Below are 24,227 nucleotides of genomic sequence, written 5' to 3'. Positions count from 1 at the left end.
AAGCCTGCCATGAACTTCACTGACTTTAATGGCTTCACTGTCAATGACAGAGTTCCCAGACAGATTGAAGGGGCACAAGGATATGTGATATTTATCTCAAAGTCCAAAGAGATGTAAGATTTCTGAACTGCTGCAAATAATAATTACTTATGACAAAAATGAGATAGTTGTGTCTTGTTTTAGCATTGTCGAGCTCCTTCAATTCAGTAACTAGTCATTGAGGCTTGAATTCGCCTTCCTTTTGTGGATTAAATCGCAGAGCAGGATTATCAGACGCCAATGTCGCTGTGCTGCTAATCCACTAGAGTTCTCTATCTTGGCCGTAATTATATATTCAGGGCAGATTTGGAGCAGTTATTTATGGAGAACTAAGTTAACTCCAAACTACTGTTAGAATGCACTGCCTTCCAAATTGGAATTTACTAACCATTCAAGCAGGATCGGGCAGGGACTGCAGGAGTTACCTTGAATGTATCTCACTCTCCAACCAGTATTCAGTTCTCAACCCTGATGAGAACGATGGCTTCCCTGGGGAATACATATGGAGCTAAGTCCAAGGTATCAAGGGCCATCTCAGTTATTTAGGTGTGGGGAGGAGGAAGGTCAGAAAAGCAATAGTGATTGGGAACTCAGTAGTTAGGGGAGAAGGCATACTTCTGTGGCAGCACACATGACTCCAGGATAGTATGTTCCCCCCCCCCCTCTCATGCCAGTGTCAAGGGTGGCACTGAGTGGTGTAGGACATTCTGAGGGAGAGAAGGTGAAGAGCCATATTGATAACAATGATGTAGGCGAAGGGAAGGTGAAGTCCTACAGGCAGATTTCAGGGAACTAGGAAAGAAATTCAAAAAGAGGACCTCAAAAATAAGGGGCTCTTGATTACTCCCAGTGCCAAACACTAGTGAGTACAGAAATAGGAAGATAGTGCAGTTGAATGTGTGGCTGGTGCAATGGTTCATGGGAAGGGATTTAGATTCCTGGGACATCTGGGGCCTGTACAAGCTGGATACTTTGCATCTCAATGGTGCTGTAAGAAATAACCCGAGAGAAAGGCATGCTTGTGCTGTTGGGGAATGTTCAAACTATCTTGGCAGTGGGAATCCAGAACTAGCAGTCATAGGTTTGAGGATAACCTTTCAGAACTGAGGTGAAGAGAACTTTCTTCACCCAGAGAATGGTGAATGTGTGAAATTCACTACCACAGAAAATAGTTGAGGCCAAAATGATTTCAAGAAGGAATTAGATGTAGCTCTTGAAGCTAAAGGGAACAAGGGATATGGGGGGGGGGGGGGGTGGGGGGAAATCAGGATATTGAATTTTCAGTCTAGTGAACTTTCTCTGAGCTGTTTGCATTCCAAGTCTGTCCTTCCTTAACTGAGGTGTGCACAGAATTCTAGGTGCAGTCTTACCAACATCCTATATATTTGTAATGAAACTTCCCTACTTTTATGCTCCATCTTCCGAGCAGTAAAAGCCAACATTCTGCTTGCATTCCTAATTATTTACTCTACTTGTATGTTGACATTTTGTGCTTTGTGTACAACAACATCCAAGTCCCTCTGTACTGCAGTATCTCTCCATTTAAATAACACTTTTTCCTGTTCTTCATGTCAGTGCAAAACACCACATTTCTCACTTTATAAATCAATAAAGGCATAGATTATAAGAGTCCGTGTCTTTATATGCCCTGTTTGTGAACAGGATTCCCACTCACCTGAAGGAGGGGCTTGGAGCTCCGAAAGCTTGTGTGGCTTTTGCTACCAAATAAACCTGTTGGACTTTAACCTGGTGTTGTTAAACTTCTTACATAGATTACAAAAGCAGGGAAGTCATGTTGGAGTTGTATAGAACTTTGGTGAGGCCATAGCTAAAGTACTGTGTGTAGTGCTGGTCGCAACATTATCGGAAGGATGTGATTGCACTGGAGGGGGTGCAGAGGAGATTCATTAGGATGCTGCCTGGGATGGAACATTTAAGTTATGAAGAGAGGTTGCCCTCTTGAATGAACCTACCTCCACTAACTTGTAGGCAGTACATTCGAAATCTGAACCACTCGTAATATAAAAGTTTTTTCTCACATTACATTTGTTTCTTTGGCAAATTTGTTCTTACAAGTGGGAACAATTTCTCCCTGTCTACTCCGTCCAGCCCCCTCACGATTTTGAGTACCTCTATCAGATCTTCTCTTAGCTTTCTTCTCTCCAAAGAGAACAGTCCCAACCTCTCCAATTTATCCTCAGAACTGAAGTTTCTCATCGCTAGAACTACTCTTGTAAGTCTCTTTTCCATTCTTTTCAATGCATTTACATCCTGGCCAGAACTGTACACAATACTCCAGCTGAGGTCGACATCAATGTGGATGAGGAAATCAAAAGTAATATTTCCAAGTTTGCTGATGACATGAAACTTGGTGGAAATGTAAGTGGTGAGGAGAATGTTAAGAGGCTTCAAGGTGATTTAGATATTTTGAGTGAGTGGGCAAATATGTGGCAGATGCTGTATAACATGGATAAATGTGAAGGTATCCACTTTGGACAGAGATACAGAATGGCAGAGAACAAAGTACAGCACAGGAACAGGCCCTACGGCCCTCCAAGCCTATGCCGATCATGATGCCCGAACTAAACTAAAAAAAAAACTTTCTACCCTTACTCGATCCATATCCCTCTATTCCCTCCCTATTCATGTAGCCATCCAGATGCCTCTTAAATGTTGCCCTCTATTTGTGCCTGCTTCCACCACTTCCTCTGGCAGCACGCTCCAGGCACCCACCACTCTCTGCGTGAAAAACTTCCCCTACATCTCCCTTACACTTTCTCCTTTTCATCTTGAACCTGTGCCTACTTGTAATTGACACTTCCACCCTGGGAAAAAGCCTCCGACTATCCACCCTGGGAAAAAGCCTCCGACTATCCGCCTCTCATAATTTTGTGGACCTCTATCAGATCTCCCCTCAGCCACCTTCATTCCAGTGAAAACAATCCAAGTTTATTCAACCTCTCCTCATAGCCAAGACCCTCAAGACCAGGCAACATCCTGGTGAACCTTCTTTGCACTCTCTCTAAAGCTTCCACATCTTTCTAGTAGTGTGGTGACTAGAACTGCTCACAATACTCCAAATACGGCCTAACCAAGGTTTTATATAGCTGCAACATGATTTCCCACCTCTTGTACACAATGCCTCGGCTGATGAAGGCAAGCATGCCATATGCTTTCTTAATCACCTTGACCACCTGTGTTGCCACTTTTAGGGAACTGTGGACCTGCACACCCAGATCCCTCTGTATGTTAACGTTCCTAAGGGTTCTGCCATTTACAGTCTATTTCACATCAAAATTTGATCTTCCAAAATGCATTACCTTGCATTTGTCCGGATTAAACTCCAGCTGCCATTTCTGTGCCCAAGTCTCCAATCCATATCCTGTTGTATCCTCTGACAATCCCTGGCACTATCAGCAACTCCACTAATCTTAGTGTTATCCGCAAACTTACTAATCAGACCACCCACATTTTCCTCCAGTTCATTTATATATACTATAAACAACGGAGGTCCCAGCACTGATCCCTGTGGAACACCACTAGCTACAGATCTCCATTCCGAAAAACACCCTTCCACCGCTACACTCTATCTTCTACAACCAAACCAGTTCTGTATCCATCTAGCCAGCCCACCGAATTCCATGTGATTTTAGTTTTTGTACCAGTCTGCCATGTGGGACCTTGTCAAATGCCTTAGTAAAGTACATCCACAGCCCTTCCCTCATCAATTATCTTTGTCATCTCTTCAAAAAATTCAAATCAAGTTGGAGAGACATGACCTTTCCCATACAAAATCATGCTACCTGTCACTAGCTAGTCCATTTTCCTCCAAATGTGCATATATCCTGTCCCTCAGTATCTTCTTCAAAAGCTTCCCCACCACTGACACCAGGCTCACAGACCTATCATAGAATTCGTACAGTGCAGAAGGAGGCCATTTGGACCATTGAATCTGCACCAACCACAATCCCACCTAGACCCTATCCCCGTCACCCCACATATTTACCCTGTAGATCCCCTGACACTAGGGGCAATTTAGCATGGCCAATCAACCTAACCCACACATCTTTGAACTGTGGGAGGAAACCAGAGCACCCGGAGGAAACCCACACAGACACGGCGAGAATGTGCAAACTCCACACAGAGTGATCAGAGGCTGGAATTGAACCTGGGTGCCTGGCGCCGTGAGGCAGCAATGCGAACCACTGTGCCACCATGCCGCCCCTATAATTTCCTGGATTATCCCTGCTTCCTTTTTTAAGGGAACAACATTGGCTAGTCTCCAGTCCTCTGGAACCAGACTCCTGTTTATCAACTACTGCTCAGCCTTCAACACCCTTATTCCTACAAAACTCATCTCCAAATTCCATGGCCTGGTTCCTCCCTCTGCAACTGGATCCTGAACTTCCTAACCCATAGACTGCAATCAGTAAGGTAAGGCAACAACTCCTCCTCCATGATCATCCTCAACACCGGTGCCCTGCAAGGCTGCGTCCTCAGCCCCTTACTATACTCCTTATACACCTATGATTGTGTGGCCAAATTTCCCTCCAAGTTGATTTTCAAGTTTGCTGATGACACCACCGTAGTGGGTCGGATCTCAATCAATGACAAGACGGAGTACAGGAAAGAGATAGAGAATCTGGCGAACTGGTGTGATGACAATAATCTCTCCCTCAATGTCAACAAAATGAAGGAGTTAGTATTGAGTTCAGAGTAGTGGAGGATATGCCCCTGCCTACATCAATGGGGACAAAGTAGAAATAGTTGAGAGCTTTAAGTTTTTAGGTGTCCAGATCACCAACAACCACAGAAAGCATTTTTTCTCGTTGCATTGCAGCTTGGTATGGTTCCTGCTCTGTCCAAGACCGCAAAGGGTCGTGAACGAAGCCCAGTCCATCACTCAAACCAGCCTCCCATCCATTGACACTACACTTCCTGCTGCCTTGGAAAAGCAGCCAGCATAATTAAGGACCCCACACACCCCGGACATACTCTCTTCCGCCTGCTTCCATTGGGAAATAGATACAAAAGTCTGAGGCCACATACCACCAACACAAGAACAGCTTCTTCCTTGCTTCCATCAGACTTTTGAATGGACCTACCTCGCATTAAAATGATCTTTCTCTACACCCTAGCTATGACTGTAACACCACATTGTTCCACTGGAGCAAGCAGAGAGGGAGTGATTGGAGGCAGGAGTGCTGGTGAGAGATTGATTGAATTATTTATTTATTTAATTAGTCAGTTAGTGTGTGCATTTTTTTTGGCCTTTACTTTTGTAGTAGTATTTTTCTTAAGTTTAAAGTGAAAACCGGAAGTGGGCTGCTAAGGAGTCTGGGAAGGGTTTTTTAAGCGCGCGAAGTATAAAAGGTAGGCTGCAGTATACAGCGGGCAGCGTCGGGAGCGGGCAGTGGAGTGAGTGGGAAGCAGAGTGAAAGTTGTCAGGGCTTTGGCTCACAGGGCTTAGGCAGAAAGGGCGTGGCAAGGTAAGTTATTTTTATCCAAACCTATATAGGATAAGGGTAACTATGAGTGATAAGCCAGTTCGGTGCTTCCAGTGTGGGATGTGGGAGTTCCTGGAAACACCTAGCCTCCCGGAGGACCACATTTGCGCCAGGTGCGTGGAACTGCAGCTCCTGAGGGACCGCGTCACGGAACTGGAGCTGCAGATTGCTGACCTTGGTCCAGTCAGGGAGAATGAGAGAATAATTGACATGAGTTATAGGGAACTAGTTACACCGGGGCATCGGGAGGAAGACACGTAGGTCACAGTTAGGAGGAGTAAAGGTCAGAAGGGTAATGTACCAGAGAGTACTCCAGTGGCTGTCTCTCATAATAGGAAGGGCTCGGCGACAGGTGTGAGAGGGGAGGGGAGTGAGCAATTAGTGGAGGGGTCACCCGTGGTTGTCCCACTCCAAAACAAGTATATTGTTTTGGATAGTGTGGAGGAGGATGACTCTCCAGGGGTAAGCCACAGTGACCAGGTCACTGGCACAGAGTCAGGCTCTGTGGCCCGGAAAGGAAAGAGAGGGGTTAGGAGAGCAATAGTGGTGGGGGATGCGTCGGTTAGAGGCACGGACAGGTGATTCTGTGGGTGCGAACGGGACTCCAGGATGATAGTCTGCCTACCTTGTGCTGGGGTAATGGATGTCTCCAAGCGGATAGGAGGCATCCTAAAAGGGGAAGATAAAGAAACGGATGTCATTGTACACATTGGTGCAAATGACGTAGATAGGAAGAGCAGGGGGATCCTACGAGAGCAATTCAGGGAGTTGGGAAATAGACTAAAAAGTAGGGCCTCCAGGGTGGCCATCTCTGGGCTGCTCCCAGTGCCTCGTGCCAGTGAGGCTAAGAATAGGGAGTTAGTACAATTGAATGCTTGGCTAAAGGACTGGTCCAGGAGGGAGGGCTTCATTTTCCTAGATCAATGGGAAGTTTTCAGGAGAGGATGGCACCTGTACAAGAAGGACGGGTCACAACTAAGTTGGAAGGGCACGAATATCCTGGCTGGGAGTTTTGCTAGTGCAGTTCGGGGGGGTTTAAACTAGTATGGCAGGGGGGGTGGGGATCAAAATATTAGGTCTACAAGTGTAGAGGCTGGGGACGAGCTTGGGGCTGGGACAAGGCTGGCAAAGAAGAAGAGCATTCTGAGGGAGGATGACCTCACTGGGCCTGGAGGTCTGGAGTGCTTATACTTCAATGCAAGGAGCGTAGCAGGAAAGACAGACGAACTTAGGGCCTTAATGCTCACGAGGAATTTGGATGTGGTTGCGGTGACAGAGACTTGGTTGAAAGAGGGACAGGACTGGCAGCTGAATATTCCGGGGTACAAGTGTTTTAGGCGAGACAGAGGAGGACCAAAAGAGGTGGGGGAGTAGCAGTATTAGTTGGAGAGCATATTACAGCGGTGCAGAGGGAGGACAATTCAGAGGGGTCATGTAACAAGTCACTCTGGGTGGAGCTTAGAAACAGGAAGGGCGCAGTCACTATGTTGGGGGTATACTACAGGCCCCCCAACAGCCCAAGGGAAGTGGAAGAACGGACATGTCAGGAGATACTGGATAGGTGCAGGAAAAATCGGGTTGTTGTAGTGGGTGACTTCAATTTCCCTGGTATAGACTGGAAATCGCTGAGAGCTGGGACTCTGAATGGGGAGGAATTTGTAAAATGAGTACAGGAGGGTTCTTTGGAACAATATGTAGATAGCCCGACTAGAGAGGGGGCTATACTGGACCTAGTACTGGGGAATGAGCCCGGTCAGGTCTTCAAAGTTTCAGTAGGGGAACATGTGGCAAATAGTGATCACAATTCTGTTAGCTTTAGGATAGTGATGGAAAAGGATGAGTGGTGTCCCAAGGGCAAGGTGTTGGATTGGGGGAAGGCTAACTTTAGTAGGATTAGGCAGAAATTGGCAGCTCTTGATTGGGAGAGGCCGTTTGAGGGTAAATCCACATCTGGCATGTGGGAGTCTTTTAAGGAACAGTTGCTAGGGCTGCAGGACAGGCATGTGCCTGTAAAAAAGGATAGGAAGAGTAGGATTCGAGAACCGTGGATAACCAGGGAAATTGAGGGACTGGTCAAAAAGAGAGGCGTATGTTAGGTCTAGGCAGCTAAAAACGGAGGGAGCTCTGGAGGAGTACAAAGAAAGTAGGAAAGAACTCAAATGGGGAATTAGAAGGGCAAAAAGGGGTCACGAAATGTCCTTGGCAGACAGGATTAAGGAGAATCCCAAGGCATTTTATTCATACGTTAGGAACAAAAGGGTTGTCAGGGAAAAAAATTGGACCTCTCAGGGACAAAAGTGGGGAATTATGCTTGGACCCAAAGAAGTAGGGGAGATCCTAAATGAATACTTTGCGGCGGTATTCATAAAGGAGGGATGTGTTGACTGGGAGTGTCTCGGAGGGGAGTGTTGAACCGTTGGAGAAAATCTCCATTACAAGGGAGGAAGTGTTAGGTTTGTTAGAGAATATAAAGACTGACAAATCCCCAGGGCCTGATGGAATCTATCCAAGGCTGCTCAGGGAGACGAGAGATGAAATTGCTGGGCCTCTGACGCAAATCTTTGTCTCATCACTGGACGCAGGTGAGGTCCCAGAGGGTTGGAGGATAGCTAATGTGGTCCCGTTATTTAAGAAGGGTAGGAAGGATAACCCGGGTAATTATAGGCCGGTGAGCTTGACGTCCGTGGTGGGGAAGTTGTTGGAGAAGATTCTTAGAGATAGGATGTATGCGCATTTCGAAAGGAATAAACTCATTAACGATAGTCAGCATGGTTTTGTGAGAGGGAGGTCATGCCTCACTAACTTGGTGGCGTTTTCTGAAGAAGTGACCAGAATGGTTGACGAGGGAAGGGCCGTGGATGTCGTCTATATGGAATTTAGTAAAGCGCTTGACAAAGTCCCTCATGGTAGGCTGGTGAAAAAGGTTGGATCTCATGGGATAAAGGGGGAGGTGGCTAGATGGGTGGAGAACTGGCTTGGTCACAGAAGACAGAGGGTGGTAGTGGAAGGGTCTTTTTCCGGCTGGAGGCCTGTGACTAGTGGTGTTCCGCAGGGCTCTGTATTGGGACCTCTGCTGTTTGTGATTTATATAAACGATCTGGAAGAAGGTGTAACTGGGGTGATCAGTAAGTTTGCGGACGACACAAAATTGGCAGGACTTGCAGATAGTGAGGAGCATTGTCAGAAGCTACAGAAGGATATAGATAGGCTGGAAATTTGGGCAAAGAAATGGCAGATGGAGTTCAATCGTGATAAATGCGAAGTGATGCATTTTGGTAGAAATAATGTAGGGAGGAGCTATACGATAAATGGCAGAACCATAAAGGGTGTAGATACGCAGAGGGACCTGGGTGTGCAAGTCCACAGATCCTTGAAGGTGACGTCACAGGTGGAGAAGGTGGTGAAGAAGGCATATGGCATGCTTGCCTTTATAGGACGGGGCATAGAGTATAAAAGTTGGGGTCTGATGTTGCAGATGTATAGAACGTTGGTTCGGCCGCATTTGGAATACTGCGTCCAGTTCTGGTCGCCACACTACCAGAAGGACGTGGAGGCTTTGGAGAGAGTACAGAGGAGGTTTACCAGGATGTTGCCTGGTATGGAGGGGCTTAGTTATGAGGAGAGTTTGGGTAAACTGGGATTGTTCTCCCTGGAAAGACGGAGGATGAGGGGAGACTTAATAGAGGTGTATAAAATTATGAAAGGCATAGATAGGGTGAACGGTGGGAAGCTTTTCCCCAGGTCGGTGGTGATGTTCACGAGGGGTCATAGGTTCAAGGTGAAGGGGGGGGAGGTTTAACACAGATATCAGAAGGACATATTTTACACAGAGGGTGGTGGGGGCCTGGAATGCACTGCCAGGCAAGGTGGTGGAGGCGGACACACTGGTAACGTTTAAGACTTATCTAGATAGCCATATGAACGGAGTGGGAATGGAGGGATACAAAAGAATGGTCTAGTTTGGACCAGGGAGCGGCACGGGCTTGGAGGGCCGAAGGGCCTGTTCCTGTGCTGTATTGTTCTTTGTTCTTTATGGTACTCTGTGTTGTAAACAGCTTCCTGCTCTTTTCAATACAATGTGAAGCAAAGGTGGCTGCTGTCACGACGAGTCTCTGTTCCACACAAAGTAAGTGGTAATCCCATTTAGCAATGCAAAATCTCATCATGAGCTGCAATGTTCAAAAAGAACAAGGCTTGTCATACCATAAAGTCCTTATTAGGTAATGCTTTTGTCTTCAAAGGAAAGCCACCAAGTCAGTGAATTTCTATTTACTTTTTGGAAAGCTCACTGAATTTTAAATGTCTTTCCATGTTTGGGAATGCATCGTTGTTTCCTCATGAGGTAAAAGAAAGATGGTTGAAATACAAAAAAAAAAAATCATGTGACTTTCTCCGAATCCATTACAATCCACTGCTTAAAACAGTTTTCCAAAAATCAGTAATACCTTAAATGCACATTGTAGTGATATAGTGTCCAATATTTAGTTGTGCCAAACGAATTGTGATGACAACTGCCATTTATGTGCTCTCATAAATTATCAAGTTTTTTTCCACCACTATATCTTGGTGTGACATTAGTAGCTGAGCCGGAGGTCGGCCATTGAGTATGATGTCTCATTGCCCGAGATGACTTTGCAGGCCTCCTCTGAAGGGCTAGGACCTTGAAGGCTCTGGCCTACTAGGAGTCTTCTACACTGGTGCAGGGGGAACCTCTTCAGCCTTGCCTACTTATTGTAATGGGGCTGTGGCAGAGGGGACAAGGGAAATATCTTGAGTGGCAGCATCAGGGGCAGTTGAACTCACTCCTCCATCTGGATATGCATTAGCATCTCCCTGACTCCTTGAGGAGAAAAGGTACCTTGTGGAAGGTCCAGGTGCTTCACCCCACCTCTCGCCTAGCCACTTTTGTGAACCCATGTTTACAGTGACAGAGTGTTGGTCAGAGCACATATGGGTTGCCAACCTCTCCACGGAGAAAGTGACGTGTTCACATGCCTGAGATATGGCACAATTCATGGCATGCACGGACTTCTCTATTGTCCTTGCAAAGCTGCACATAACTGCTGGCATCTCAGCCATATGTTCCTTTGCTGTTTTTCCAGCAGGCATCCTGTGGTCTTTGCAGTTCTTAGCATGCGCTGCCCATGCCAACACTGTTTGCAATTTATAATCTGGTTGATCAGCCAATATTTTATGCAACATGCCATCTATCGCTGCATGTTTTTCTTGCACAGACCATTACTGAATAGGCTCTCAGTCACAGTGTGCACAACCACAATGTTTAAATTTTCACACATCTTGAAATTCCTCAATGGCAAAAATCATCATCTATCAAAAATTTCGCTGGTATGCCTGATCCTGTCCCAATCATTTCTCCATGACCTTATCAACAATGTTTCCTTTGTCCTTATTATGTATTACAACAAATAAGCTAAATCTGTTCACCTTATCTATAAAGTGCAGCAGAAAAATACCCCTATCTTTGTCCCATACTTTTTAGTCCATTGCTACTGCATCATTAAATTCCCCAGCTAATGGCAAGCTCACAACAGGCCTTGGTGGTGTCCTTTTGATATTTTATACAAATTTCACACTGAGCTCTGATTTGCTGAATAAGGTTGCTCCAGCATCTCACAGTAAAACCTTCAACTTTTGTGGTCCCCAGATGTGCAAATTATCTATGCAAATGATCTTCCTTTCTATGGCCATCTTCAGACCACCTAAGAATAACCCATCTTTGTACTGAAATCTGTGCCTGTTTGGTCGATCTCAAAGGTCGGCCACCATTGAATCATCCATTATCGCAGATTTGCCTGTATTCAATTGGAAAGTAGCTGGAAATGCCTGTCTTCCCAGAATTTGTTTTAGGGCAGCAGCCAATCGGTCTAAAGTAGACTCTTTACTTCAGAATTGAACCCCCATCAATCCTAAAAGTCTGTCGACATGGGAAATGCGTTAACACTTAAGTAACTTAAATGCTAATACAGACTCTGGGATGTCAAGAACAAAGAAAATTACAGCACAGGAACAGGCCCTTCGGCCCTCCAAGCCTGCACCAACCATGCTGCCCGTCTTAACTAAAACCCCCTACCCTTCCGGGGACCATATCCCTCTATTCCCATCCTATTCATGTGTTTGTCCAGATGCCCCTTAAAAGTCACCATCATATCTGCTTCCACTACCTCCCCCGGCAGCGAGTTCCAGGCACCCACCACTCGGTGTAAAAAATTTGCCTTGTACATCTCCTTTAAACCTTGCCCCTTGCATCTTAAATTTATGCCCCCGAGTAATTGACTCTTTCGCTCTGGGAAAAAACTTTGGATAATGGTCAAGCTCAAATTTCTTTAATCTGTTATACTATCTGCCAAAGTCCATGATCATCTATATTCATAAATCTATCAAAAGTTGGCCAGGCTTCCAATAAGTCATCCTTTCTGTAGAATGTGGCCATTGGCCTAAGGAACTCAGCCCAATATAAAATTGGACACAGCTAAACAGTTTCTACAAGCAAGGCCTGATGGAATGTGGACAAGGATAGCGCAGGTCAAAAGCCAACAGGGACCAGGCCGAAACCTGTCTTGCATCTAGAGCAGAGGTGCTCGACCTTAACAATGGGAGAGTCATTATGACCTAAAACCCATCAAGAGGTAGTCAGCCAGAACATTTTTTGTGTATTCCTCAGTTTCAGCCTGACTCCCTGGAACCGTATTTTGAAAGGGAATATGCACAACCAGGATGACCTGGCCTAACCTCATTGGGTGCTGTGACACCCCCCCCTCCCCCACCCCGTTGGGGGCTGAAAGCCAGAGAACATACCAAAAGAGGAATATTTATCCCCCTCGGAGATGAGGACCCTGAGATGGCAGAGGCTCAGAGAATTGGACCCACGGCCCGGTCAGATTCACCGGCACAGTTAGTATTAGAATCTTAAGGAATTAGATTATTAGAGTTGATAAAGTAACTGTGTGTTAGCATTTACTGAACTTGTTAATAAAATTGGATTGAACCAGGAACTGAGTCTTGTCCTTTTGTTCAGCTCGCCTGAGATGTGGTGATCCTCAGGTTAAATCACAACCAGTCAGCTCTCCCCCTCAATGGGGAGAACAGCCTATGGTCATCTGGACAATGGCAACTTCACTTTTTTGGGGGTCAGTTTAGCTCAGTTGGCTCTACAGCTAGTTAGTGATGCAGAGTGATGTCAACAGCATAGGTTCAATTCCTATACCGGCTGAGGTTATTCGTGCCTTCTAAACCTTGCCCCGTGCCTGATCCTCAGATTAAATCACCACCGGTCATAGCCTATGGTCATTTTACTTTAAATAAGGGCACCTGGATAAAGTGTTTGAGATATACGAACTGGTCAAAGTATCTAAATTTTTCTAGACAACAAGAATTTATCCAAAAACTGTAACAGAAGGTCCATTCCCTCTTCATTATCCAAATCATTCACATTCTACTCAGAACACTTTATCCTAATTTTAATCTTTGCTGGTAATGATAAAGCCAAAGCTTTATTTGGGCAACAAAATAATCCACGTTCACATTTCAATTTCAGTTTTCCATTGCTCATATGGCTCCACTTCCAAGAAAATTGGTGAATAATCAAAGCCTGATGTTTTGCATCTTCCTTCTGCCATCCTGTAATTTGTCAATAGCAGTACTTCTTCTTCAGAGGGTGAAGCCAGAAACCTCCTTTTGCAGCAACCAAGCACCAAAGTTTGGTGTTTATCCTCTGATACAATATTAAAATCAATAATAGTACATGATGGAGCAATAATACAGCAAAGAACAAAGAACAAAGAACAAAGAAAACTACAGCACAGGAACAGGCCCTTCGGCCCTCCAAGCCTGCACCGCCCAAAACCCCCTACCCTACTGGGGACCATATCCCTCCATTCCCATCCCATTCATGTACTTGTCAAGACGCCCCTTAAGGGGTGGTTATGGTCTGGAATGCGCTGCCTGGGAGGGTGGTAGCGGCGAGTTGCCTCACATTATTTAAAAAGTACCTGGATCAGCACATCTTAATATTCAAGGCTATGGGCCAAATGCCAGTAAATGGGATTAGGTGGGAGGTCAAATGTTTCTCGTGTGTCATTGCAGACTCGATGGGCCAAAGAGCCTCTTCTGCTCTGTATGATTCTATGAAAGTTTGCCTCATATTACCCCTTGCTTTCAGCAGTTCTCTGTATACTAGATAAGTAAACCCTGAAGGGACCATCTAAAGGGAAACCTCGAAGAGGGGGCAGGTCTACCCCTTAAACACCGATTTTGAGAAGTTCATCCTATTGTTCGAGAAAATACTAAATCTAGCTACCACATCAATAATAGGAACAGAGACAATCAGCCTAGAAACAAACAGTAACACATCATCCACATAAAGTGAAATTTTATGATGCTTACCTTGATCAGATGCTTCTCGGCCTTTTGGCTGAGATCAAGTGTAGTATTGACATGCTATGTTTGGTTGAAGTCATTAGGTTACATTTTAGCTTCATTTGAAACAATTTTTAAAAGCGGCATCTTGGCCTTTTGGCTAAGATGCAAATGAGATCAAGCCTTGGAGGAGGAGCTATGCCTACTCCAATCAGCTTGGATCATGTAGATCAAGCCCAAGACAGGAGGTGAGAGCCCCGTCTTGTCAGCTTGGATCAGGAATGTCTCAACTTGTTGAGACTCTGAATTGGACTTGATTTGATTGAATTGGAATTTAAAAAATACAAAAAAAAACCTTGACCAGATAACCCACAAATCTGGGGGTCACTTCTGACGGCCTCTGTTCAATAGCTAATGCAAACAATAAAGGAGATAAGGGCATCCCTGTTTAGTCCCTTTCTGAAGGCCAAAATTATCAGATCTATAACCATTTGTATAGACCGCCTCGCTTCTCTGCCTTTTGGCTAAGATCAAGTGTAGTATGGTCGGCAGCCCATGGTCGGCCGCACTTGGTTGAGGTCATTAGGTTACACTGAAGCGTCATATGTTTCATATGAAGCAATTTTTTAAAGCGGCATCTCGGCCTTTTGGCTAAGATGCAAATGAGCTCAAGTCTTGGAGGAGGAACCTCCCCCTTCTCCAATCAGCTTGGCTCATGTAGATCAGGCCCAGGACAGGGTGGTTTGGTCGCTCGCCCTGTCTTGTCAGCCTGGATCTGAAATGTCTCAACTTGTTGAGACTCTGAATTGGATTTGATTGAAATGGAAAAGTATTTTAAAAAAAATTTGTATAGACTGCCAAAAAAAAATCCGCCACCAGTGGTAGGGGACTTGCATTCACTTCACAAAATCCCCTCCCAATCTGAACTTGTGCAATGTGTAGAATAGATAGTTCCATTCCACCCAATCAAAAGTCTTTTCAGCATTCAAAGAGATCACTAACCTATCTATAGCACGCTTTTGAAAGACTTGAATAATATTCAGTAATATTACATGATTATTGCATGAGTTTCGGCTCTTGATAAATCCAGTCTGGTCACCATGGATAATCGCAGAAAGGATTTTCTCCAGAACCTTAGACAACAACTTCATATCAGCATTTAACAAAAGAAATGGGCCTATAAGAAATGCACCGCTCAGGATTCTTGCCTGGTTTTAGGATTAAGGAAATATTTGCTTCATGAAGTGACATTGTTTCAAATGAATGACTATACATACCAATTAGTGAACCTATTAACAAGTCCTTAAATTCCTTGTTGAATTCACACCCAAAATCATCAGGCCCTGAAGCTCCCTACTCCCCGGAAATAGGAGCATTCAAAATTGTTCTCAGGTCCTCCAAGATAGAGGAAAGCTTAAGGGAGGAAAATAAATGCTCTAGAAGTGCCCGATCATCATCAGTTTGATTTGATTTATATAAATTGACATAAAAACTCTTGAAAGCCCTTTTAATATCCTAATCCCTATTACTGAGTCTATTACTGAAGCATTTGTCCTAGAACCAATTTCATTCTAGTAAGAAAAGCTAAATATCTACTTGGTTTATTCCCAAATTCATTCAACTGCAGTCTAGCAAACTTTAAACTCTTCTCAGCGTGCCGAGTTAACAAGAAATTTAATGCTGCCCTTGTTACATCAATTTCGTTCAAGGTCGCATAGTTAGGATTCTTACCATATTCCCTCTGCAGCTCAGTGAACCGGATTTCCAACTGGTGCTGCTGTTCTAGCAACTTTTGTTTCCTGTTGTTCAAAAATGAGAGGACCAAACCTCCAGCAAAGGCCTTACAGGTCTCCCAAAGCATTGTGGGACTTGCACCAGAAAGAGAATTATCCGAGTAAAAAGTATGAAATTCGATCCTAAAGTATGAAAAACATTTATGGTTCCTGAGTAGAGACACATCAAACGTCCAGGATCTAGACCGAGGATGGGCCTCCATGAGAAGGGTCATAAAGATGAGCAGCACGGAAACAGGCCCTTCAGCCCAACTTTTCCATGCTGACCAAGTTTCCTAAACTGAACTAGTCCCATTTGCCTGCGTTTGGCTCATATCCCTCTGAACCTTTCCTATCCATATACCTGTCCAAATGTTTTTTAAATATTGTAATTGTACCGTCTCTACCACCTCCTCTGGCAGCTCAGTCCATAAACACATTACCCTCTGTTGAAAAAGTTGCCCCTCAGGTCCCTTTTAAATCTTTCCCCTCTCACCTTAAACCTTGGCTATTCACCTTATCTATGCCCCTCATGATTTTATAAACCTTTGTAATATCACCCCTCATCTTTCTACGTTCCAGGGAAAAAAGTCCCGGCCTATCCAGCATCTCCTTATAATTCAAAACCTTCTAGACCCGGTAACATCCTTGTAAACTTTTTTTGTACCCTTCCCAGCTTAATAACATCCATCCTATAACAGAGTGACTGGAATTGTACGCTGTACTCCAAATGTGATCTTACCAACGTCTTGCACAGATGTAACATCCCAACTCCTATACTCAATGCTGACCGATGAAGACAAGTGTGCCAAACAACTTCTTCACCACCCTGCCCACCTGTGATGCCACTTTCAAGGAACTATGCACCTGCATCCCTAGGTTAGACAACACTCTCCAGGGCTCGATCATTAACTGTGTAAGTCCTGCCCTGGTTTATCTTAGTAAAATGCAACACCTTGCATTTATCTGAATTAACCTCAAAGAACAAAGTACAGTACAGCAGAGCAACAGGTCCTTCTGCTCTCCAAGCCTGTACTGATCATGATGTCCCAACTAAACTAAAAAAAAAACCTTCTGCCCTTACTGGGACTGTATCCCTCTATTCCCTCCCTATTCATGTAGCCATCCAGATGCCTCTTATATGTTGCTAACATGCCTGCTTCCACCGCCTATTCTGGCAGCATGTTCCAAGCACCCACTACTCTGCACAAAAAACTTTTCCTGCACATCTCCCTTAAACTTTCCCCCTCTCACCTTAAACCTTTGCCCCCCCCGACTAACTGACACTTCTACCCTGGGAAAAAGCCTCTGATTATCCACCCTGTCTATGCCTCTCATAATTTTGTAGACCTCAAACAGGTCTCCCCTCAGCCTCCGTCTTTCCAGTGAAAACAATGCAGGTTTATTCACAAATGAGGGGCACAGATCAGCTCGATAGTCAATATCTTTTCCCAAAGATAGGGGAATCTAAAACTAGAGGGCATAGGTTTAAGGTGAGAGGGGAGAGATACAAAAAAGTGTCCAGAGGGGCAATTTTTTCCACACAGAGGGTGGTGAGTGTTTGGAACAAGCTGCCAGAGGTAGTAGTAGAGGCAGGTACAATTTTGTCTTTTAAAAAGCATTTAGACAGTTACATGGATAAGAAGGGTATAGAGGGATATGGGCCAAATGCAGACAATTGGGATTAGCTTAGGGGTTTAAAAAAAAAGGGTGGCATGTGGGGGAGGGGGGGGGGGGGGGGGGAGAAAAGAGTGGCGGTGGGGGCGATCATTCTCTGGCCGGGGGGGGGGGGGGGGGGGGAGAATCCAATTATTCTCTGGCTGGGGGGACCGCTGGTGCTCTGCTGGGGGTGGGGTGGGGTGGAGGGGGCAGAGGGTCGCGATGGGTCTGGGTATCAGAGATTGAATAAGGAGGACAGTTATGTTGTGGGGGTGGGACGATGACTGTGGGGGTGGGACGATGACTATGGGGGCCATCGCTCCCGCTTTTCACTCCTGGGCCACTTTATCTGCTTTTTGTGGCCTGGGAGCGATGTGACGGGGGCGCATTTTTCAAATTTTTTTCGCACTGCGCATGTGCAATTCAAAGCTCTGATCGGAGCTGCAGCATTTCAGGCAGGATGAGCCCAATTCAACTCGTGATTTTTTTTTCAGGCTCAGTGCGCATGGGGGCGCTTGAGAACAGGTTTCCAAGTCGGATCTGAATTGGGCCCAGATTCAGCACTTAGAATCAAAATGGTAAATCGGGCCCATGATGTCTGACTAAGAGACTAGAGTCATGATGTGGAGATGCCGGCCTTGGACTGGGGTAAACACAGTAAGAAGTCTAACAACACCAGGTTAAAGTCCAATAGGTTTATTTGGTAGCAAAAGCCACTAGCTTTCGGACAGCTAGTGACTTTTGCTACCAAATAAACCTGTTGGACTTTAACCTGGTGTTGTTAGACTTCTTACTAAGAGACTAGAGGACAGGCTTAGGGATGATATATTGGGGTACCCCACGAGATATCGTGATCTCATAGATCAGGGTGGTTCAGTATTTTTTCTATTGGATCAATATGTAAAGTACGTCATTTGTAACACTTTTGATTGGATTGTGTCCAACTGACTGAGCTGCAGAATTGTATAAAACAGGATGATTTTCTTTGTCCGGCGGCGTGGTATCTCTGAACCATTGTGCTAGCAAGTAAATAAAGACAATTTGTCAGTTAAGTATCTTGTGATAATATGTGTGTGTTAAAGTCAAACTTGGAAGTTGAGATTTCGACACCACCATCTGAGGAATCAGTTTGGAAAACCTTTGCTGCAGTCTCTCTATAGCAAGGACATCGTCCCTAAGATAAGATGTGCACCAAAACTGCACATAATATTCCAGGTGTGGCCCCACCAACGCCCTATACAATTGCAATAAAACATCCCTATTCCTATATTCAAATCCTCTTGCTATGAAAGCCAACATACCATCTGCCTTTTTTACTGCCTGCTGTATTTGCACGCTTACTTTCAGTGAATGATGCACGAGGACACCAAATTCTCACTGAGTAACCACGTCTCTCAATTTACACCCATTCAAATAATAATTTGCCCTTCTATTTTTGCTACTGAACTGAATAACCTTACACTTATCCACATTATACTGCATCTGCCATGCATATGCCCACTCAGCCTGTCTAAATCACACTGAAGCATCTCTGCATCCTCTTCACAGGTAACCCTCCCACCCAACTTTGTATCATCTGCAAATTTGGAGGTAATACATTTAGTTCCTTCATCCAAATCATTAATATATAATGTGAACAGTCGGGGTCCCAGCACAGATTCCTGCAGTACCCCACTAGTCACTGTCTGCCAATCGGAAAAATACCCATTTATGCCAACTCTTTGCTGACCAGCTTTCGATCCATCTCACGACACTATCCGCAGTCCCATGCACTTCAACTTTACATAGTCTCTTTTGGCAGCACCTTCCAAATCCAACAGCACTACCATCGAGACGGACAAGAGAGGCAGATGCATGAAAACACTATCAACTGGAAGTTCCTGTCTAAGCCACTTACCATTCGGACTTGGAAAAATATCACCGTTCCTTCACAGTTGCTGGGTCAAAATCTTGGAATTCTTTCCCCAATTGCACTGTGGATGTACCTACACTAAATGGGTTTAGTGGTTCAAGGAGGCAGCTCACCACCACCTTCTCAAGGGCAATAAATGCAGTGGAATTGGATATGCCATACTTTGTGGAAGTCGTGGAACATTACATGGCAAGCTCTCACATGGAACCTACAAGAGATTGCAAGGTAGACCAAGAAATGCATGGAGGTGAGATACAGAAAAGGGGATGAGAGCAGAGGGCTATATATGGCAAAAAGTAGACAGTTTGGCCCAAAATAGGATTGGATGGAGAGAATTTGTCTATGGCCTATGCTCTGTCAAGGAGTGAAAAGGCTAAGAAGACTAAATACAGGCTTAGTCATCGATGCCCACATCCCATGAATGAAATTTTAAAAATGAAACATGACTAAGCATCTGGAAAAAAGCACTGTAAGACACAAATATGAAGGTCAGTAGACAAAAGACTCAAAATATGAGCTGTCAGTATGAGCCTCGGGAATAGGAGCAGAGGGAGTGTGTAAAGATTATGAGTGAAGACTAGGAACAAGTTGTTTCAGATACCTGGGATCACTAGGAGCAGAAGATGAAAGGAAAAATTAAGAAACTGATCAACTCTGATTGGGCTACCTGAAGAACAACAGTGGAATGTTATGTGATACAAAAGTATTGCTCAAACAGAAAGGAAGAATCTACGTTTGTGAGACTGGCCTTCTATTTAGGGCAAAAACTTGCCAATATCAAAGAAAGGAACGACAACTGGATACTCATGAGATGCAGATGCTGGGCAGAACAGAAATAGATTGTCAGGGAGAGGAGGAAAGTTTAAGACTAGATAGAAAAATGTATTAAAAATAAAATACTGCGGATGATGGAAATCTGAAAAAGACAGAAAGAACAAAGAACAAAGAAAATTACAGCACAGAACAGGCCCTTTGGCCCCGAAGCCTGCACCGACCATGCTGCCCGACTTAACTAAAATCCCCTACCCTTCCGGGGACTATATCCCTCTATTCCCATCCTATTCATGTATTTGTCAAGTTGCCCCTTAAATGTCACTACCGTATCCGCTTCCACTGCCTCCCCCGGCAACAAGTTCCAGGCACCCACCACTCTGTGTAAAAAATCTGCCTCGTACATCTCCTTTAAACCTATGCCCCCTAGTAATTGACACTTCCACCCTGGGAAAAAGCTTCTGACTATCCACTCTGTCCATTCCTCTCAATCTTGTAGACTTCTTTCAGGTTGCCCCTCAACCTCCGTCGTTCCAGTGAGAACAAACCAAGTTTCTCCAACCTCTCCCCATAGCTAATGCCCTCCATACCAGGCAACATCTTGGTAAATCTTTTCTGTACCCTCTCCAAAGCCTCCATATCCTTCTGGTAGTGTGGAGGCCAGAATCGAACACTATATTCCAAGTGCAACCTAACTACGGTTCTATAAAGCTGCAACATGATTTGCCAATTTTTAAACTCAATGCCCCGGCCGATGAAAGCAAGCATGCCATATGCCTTCTTGACTACTTTCTCCACCTGCATTGCCACTTTCAGTGACCTGTGTACCTATACACCCAGATCCCTTTGCCTATCAATACTCTTAAGGGTTCTGCCATTTACTGTATATTTCCTATCTGTATTAGACCTTCCAAAATGCATTACCTCACATTTGTCCGGATTAAACTCCATCTGCCATCTCTCCGCCCAAGTCTCCAACCGATCTATATCCTGCTGTATCCTCTGATGGTCCTCATCGCTATCCGCAAATCCACCGACCTTTGTGTCGTCCGCAAACTTACTAATCAAACCAGTTACATTTTCCTCCAAATCATTTATATATATTACAAATAGCAAAGATCCCAGCACTGATCCCTGAGGAGCGCCAGTTGTCACAGCCCTCCATTCAGAAATGCACCCTCCCACAGCTAGCCTCTGTCTTCTATGACCGAGTCAGTTTTGTATCCACCTTGCCAGCTCACTTCTGATCCCATGCAACTTCACCTTCTGCACCAGTCTGCCATGGAACCTTGTCAAAGGCCTTACTGAAGTTCATGTAGACAACATCCACTGCCCTACCTTCAATCATCTTCGTCACTTCCTCGAAAAACTCGATCATGTTCGTGAGACACGACCTCCCCTTCACAAAACCATGTTGCTTCTCACTAGTACGTCCACTTATTTCCAAGTGGGAATAAATCCTGTCTCGAAGAATCCTCTCCAATAATTTCCCTACCACTGATGTAAGACTCACCGGCCTGTAATTACCTGGATTATTCTTGCTACCCTTCTTAAACAAAAGGAATAACATTGGCTATTCTGCAATCCTCTGGGACCTCCCCCGGTACCACAGTAGAAAACGGTACCACTGCAGGAAAGTCCATTGTCAACTTGTGACTACACACTTCAGCCAGATGAAATCGAAGTTCTCAGCCGAGGGCTCAACTTTTGCCCCACTACCAAAATATACCCCATCAGTCTCGCAGCAGACACAGAGGAATTCATCAGGCGAATGAGGCTGTAGGAGTTCTTCCACAAACCCCAAGAGGCCAACAGCGAACACAATGAGACAGCTAATGAACCGGAACAGCAGACAGAGAGATCCGCAGTGCAACCGAAGAGGAAAGAGTCGAATTGGACTCCTCCGGAAGGCCGCTGCCCTCGACTTGACATGTATGCCCAAGCCATCAGGAGGTGCGTCAACACCAAATTCATCAGCCGCACTCACAAGACAGCACCGAACATCACCCAAGTACAACGCAACGCCATCCACGCTCTCAAGACCAACCGCAACATTGTCATCAAACCAGCAGACAAAGGAGGGGCCATCGTCATACTGAACAGAACGGATTACTGCAAAGAAGTGTACCGACAACTGAACAACGAGGAACACTACAGACAGTTACCCACAGATCCGACCAAAGAACACACCTGTCAACTCAACACTCTGATCAAAACCTTTGATCCGGACCTTCAGAGCACCCTCCGTGCTCTCATCCCACGTACTCCACGCGTTGGAGATCTCTACTGCCTCCCAAAAATACACAAGGCAAACACACCCGGCCGTCCCATCGTTTCAGGAAATGGAACCCTGTGCGAGAACCTCTCCGGCTATGTCGAGGGCATCTTGAAACCCATTGTACAAAAAACCCCCAGCTTTTGTCACGACACTACGGACTTCCTACAGAAACTCAACACACATGGAGCAGTTGAACCAGGAGCACTCCTCATCACAATGGATGTCTCGGCACTCTACACCAGCATCCCCCACGAGGATGGCATTGCTGCAACGGCCTCAGTACTCAATGCCGTCAACTGCCAGTTTCCAGATGCAATTTTACAACTCACGCGCTTCATCCTGGACCACAATATCTTCACCTTCAACAACCAGTTCTTCATCCAGACACATGGAACAGCCATGGGGACAAAATTCGCACCTCAATATGCCAACATCTTCATGCACAGGTTCGAACAAGACTTCTTCACCGCACAGGACCTTCAACCGATGCTATACACTAGATACATCGATGACATTTTCTTCCTTGGGAGTCATGGTGAGCAATCACTGAAACAACTATATGATGACATCAACAAGTTCCATCCCACCATCAGACTCACCATGGACTACTCTCCGGAATCGATTGCATTCTTGGACACACGCATCTCCATTAAGGACGGTCACCTCAGCACCTCACTGTACCGCAAGCCCACGGACAACCTCATGATGCTCCACTTCTCCAGCTTCCACCCTAAACACGTAAAAGAAGCCATCCCCTACGGACAAGCCCTCCGAATACACAGGATCTGCTCGGATGAGGAGGATCGCAACAGACACCTCCAGACGCTGAAAGATGCCCTCATAAGAACAGGATATGGCGCTCGACTCATCGATCAACAGTTCCGACGTGCCACAGCGAAAAACCGCACCGACCTCCTCAGAAGACAAACACGGGACACGGTGGACAGAGTACTGTTCGTCGTCCAGTACTTCCCCGGAGCGGAGAAGCTACGGCATCTCCTCCGGAGCCTTCAACATGTCATTGATGAAGGCGAACATCTCGCCAAGGCCATCCCCACACCCCCACTTCTTGCCTTCAAACAACCACGCAACCTCAAACAGACCATTGTCTGCAGCAAACTACCCAGCCTTCAGGAGAACAGTGACCATGACACCACACAACCCTGCCACAGCAACCTCTGCAAGATGTGCCGGATCATCTCACGTGAGAACACCATCTACCAGGTACACGGTACATACTCTTGCAACTCGGCCAACGTTGTCTACCTGATACGCTGCAGGAAAGGATGTCCCGAGGCATGGTACATTGGGGAAACCATGCAGACGCTACGACAACGGATGAATGAACACCACTCGACAATCACCAGGCAAGACTGTTCTCTTCCTGTGGGGGAGCACTTCAGCAGTCACGGGCATTCAGCCTTGGATCTTCAGGTAAGCGTTCTCCAAGGCGGCCTTCACGACACATGACAGTGCAGAGTTGCTGAGCAGAAACTGATAGCCAAGTTCCACACACATGAGGACGGCCTAAACCGGGATGTTGGATTTATGTCACATTATCAGTAACCCCCACAGCTTTCCCCCTGATCTTGCAGAATCTTACTAGCTGTTCTGTCTGGAGACAATACACATCTCTTTAACCTGTGTTTAATGTTCCCTCCACCCACATTATCTGTACCTTTAAGACCTGGCTGGCTGTAGAGATTTGCATTCTAATTAGTATTCTGTAACTTGATTTCTGTGTCTCTGTGCACTGTTGGAGAACAGATATCCACTCCATCTGACCAAATAAACCTGTTGGACTTTAACCTGGTGTTGTGAGACTTCTTACTGTACCTCCCCTATAACCAGTGAGGATACAAAGATTTCTCTCAAGGGCCTAGCAATTTCCTCCCTGGCCTCTCTCAGTATTC

At 45.4% G+C, this 24,227-nt stretch overlaps 1 protein-coding gene and 1 non-coding gene across 2 annotated transcripts in view; both read left to right on the top strand.

The window, feature by feature from the left end:
- The window catches only part of st3gal5 (ST3 beta-galactoside alpha-2,3-sialyltransferase 5), a 219,366-nt gene that overhangs the window by 72,817 nt on the left and 122,322 nt on the right, over positions 1 to 24,227 (top strand). The gene's annotated exons all lie outside the window — the stretch shown is intronic.
- LOC144501522 (U2 spliceosomal RNA) lies at positions 13,958 to 14,156 on the top strand. Its single transcript, XR_013499127.1, has one exon. It is a non-coding gene; the product is annotated as a U2 spliceosomal RNA (small nuclear RNA).

Source organism: Mustelus asterias, chromosome 1, assembly GCF_964213995.1.
Source record: "Mustelus asterias chromosome 1, sMusAst1.hap1.1, whole genome shotgun sequence".
NCBI classification, from domain to species: domain Eukaryota; kingdom Metazoa; phylum Chordata; class Chondrichthyes; order Carcharhiniformes; family Triakidae; genus Mustelus; species Mustelus asterias.
Note: the sequence above shows the minus strand (reverse complement) of the source record. Positions and strands in the feature narration are given on the sequence as shown.